Below are 2798 nucleotides of genomic sequence, written 5' to 3' on the forward strand. Positions count from 1 at the left end.
CGTCGCGTTTAGCAGCACATCGAGAGAGTCGAGTCGTCAACAACCATAGGGGGCGGGGCGGACTGCAGCCAGTGACGGAGGCGGGACCGAAAAGTGCACATCGCGTAGCGCGCGCTTGAAATCACGCACAACTGCACACATTTAGAGCGCTGGGGTGCGTCTCGATCTGTGGCACGTGTGCTGCACGTGTCCTCGTCGCTGCTCATTGGTGATCAAATTGGTGTATGGACGGCGCCTACAGTAACCACCAGTTCTGCATGATGACAGATCTATTGGGTGCGCGCCTGTGAAGTATGCATGAATGAATTCGATTAAATCATCACTCGATCAAATCAAGTCTCTTTTTCCACCCGGGACCATATCAGTTTCGCTTTGTTTTTCTGCATTTTTTCCCGGCGAAAGTTGAGATCTTCGTAACGTTAGGTAATTTTCATTAATCGATCTTATACGCCCAGGGGAAAAGTTTTTACCCTTGATGTATCTTTCCGATCAACGTAATTCCCTGCACGAATCGATGTTGGACGATCTGTCGATTTCTCGAATGTACAAAAATGGATGGATTGCGACTTTCAGGACGCACATATGACCAGTACAGTATTTAAGAAAAGAGCCCCTGTTCGACGATCTGTCGAATTTTTTGTGCAAAACCGAATGTGTTGAGGGCTGTAGCATGCACATATGACAAAAATACAGTAATTAAAAGAAACATTTATCTCTACAGTACGAAATTATGATGTATTACAGCGATTAGTAGTTATTACACAGTACAGGGACCAAAAACAAGCCACTGCCGAAGTATACGGTACTAAAATCGGCGATGATTTCCGATGTTGAGTTCTTTTTACTGGGTGAGCGGGCTCCCAGACGTAGTTTTCAGGAATAACAACGGAAAACGAAACAACAACAGAACCCAGCAAAGCCTGGAATCAGAGGATTCGGAAGCTACAGAGGTGTCACAATGACGCTTGACGATGCTATTCCTTACATCCACTTTGTTGATTAAACGAAAAATGCAGTTCATCATCCGTAAAGTTATGGAGGTTACTTTCTCGGGTAATATCACTACTAATCCATGAATGAATGATTGCTGGATTCGTAGGACGTGTCTCAGTGTTTTTTTTTTTTGTTGCCATTGGAAAGAAGCCGCGTGCCGCATCTACCTTAACACTTTCCTTTGTAAAGAGGAAGAAAAGAGTTAATCACATGGAGCCCAATCACTCATAGACCCGTGTTCTGATAGGTCCACAATCTTTTAGCCTTCCTTTAACTTTCGCTTCCCTCAAATTTCGTTTTTACAAAGCTACGTGCAATTAAACACATGAAGTATGTTCAGCATTCAAATTTGAACAAATAGCGGATTTTTCCAAATAAAAAAAAAATAAACAGCAAATAATCCGTATTACAAACATCTCAAACATGCCAAACAGCAATTGTATTAAGCAATTCGTATTACAATCATCTAGCGGGAACATTCAACATTTTATTTTAAATATGGTTGCCTATATGGTTAAGGGACACAAATTTCCGAAGAAAAAAATGCTGTAACACAGTGGAATGAAATAAAACAAACCTTATATGAAACATCAACTTTCCTCCAACCAGAAATGATTCTTTATGCCTTCCAATTCTTTTCGGGTCTCTGTCTCCACAAAATACTAATAGGAAAACAATCGCAATTTCACTTTTTTCGAAAAAAAAAAACAAAATAAATAGAAACACAGCAAAACACTAGCAATGACAGCTGGATAGCACTTGTTGAATTCTGCCGGAACCTGAGGAAGAATTCAAGTCATCAGAATGTATAGTCGGGTCAAAACGACATGAACCACGGACAGTTGCGTAAGCAGCTGCCGGCTCGAAGCGGTGCGGTGGAGTGTAGCGGTTGAAATCGAGGTGGGAACGTGGCGAATTGAAGAGACGGGTGGCGGTAGCTAGGATCCTTACGCGACCGCTACGCTCCACTGCGCCGCTCGAGCGCAGCCGCTTACGCAACTGTCCGTCCTTCATGTCGTTTCGACCCGACTATAGCATGAGACGCGCAAAAGTCGCAAATACTCATATGGCTTTGCGTAATCTCACAAAGCAAAACAAAGCCGCTGTCTCTATTTGTAATTCAAAGGTGTTTTTTTTTTATTTATTTTACTTTTTTCTTTGGAATTTATATCCACGCTGTGGACAGAAACCTAGAAAGAAATACATCGGCTTTTCTCTTTTCTATTTCTCTTTCCAGGGAAACTGCGTGCTTGTTGGTGCATCTTCACTTATCCTATGGTTATTTATCTTCCAATTTTCCTGGATTAAGGATAAGTGACTTACGTACTTTGATTCGATAGAAAAGACTCGCTAGATTTTGAAGATCACAAAAGATCAAAAATGCTATAAGCCTAATTTCTTCAACTTCCTTCTTCGCTTTACAGTGAATAAAAAAAAAGGAAAGGATTTAAGCGAAATGCGCGATCAATTGTGGCAAACGAAGAAGCAGTGTTTGTCAAACAGAGAAAGGAGATACGCTGCCATAAACGCGTCGCACTCACTCGGCTGAACATTTTTGGTACCAACTATATCTTCGATGAGTTTGACTAGTTTCAGCGGAGTATACCCACATTTTCCAGTGTAATTATCTATAGAACCTCCATATCCTGTTCAGAGCGTGATCTGTTTGTCTCTTAATTGTGTACATGTTGTCCGAGAAAGAGGAAATACACTGAAAATACCGATAGCCAAAAAAAATTCGAATCATTTATCACTTGCCAATGGGGCCGAGAACAAATTACAGTTAAATGGAAATCGAAAAAAAA

The sequence above is a fragment of the Necator americanus genome, chromosome I (assembly GCF_031761385.1).
Source record: "Necator americanus strain Aroian chromosome I, whole genome shotgun sequence".
In the NCBI taxonomy this organism is placed as follows: Eukaryota; Metazoa; Nematoda; class Chromadorea; order Rhabditida; family Ancylostomatidae; genus Necator; species Necator americanus.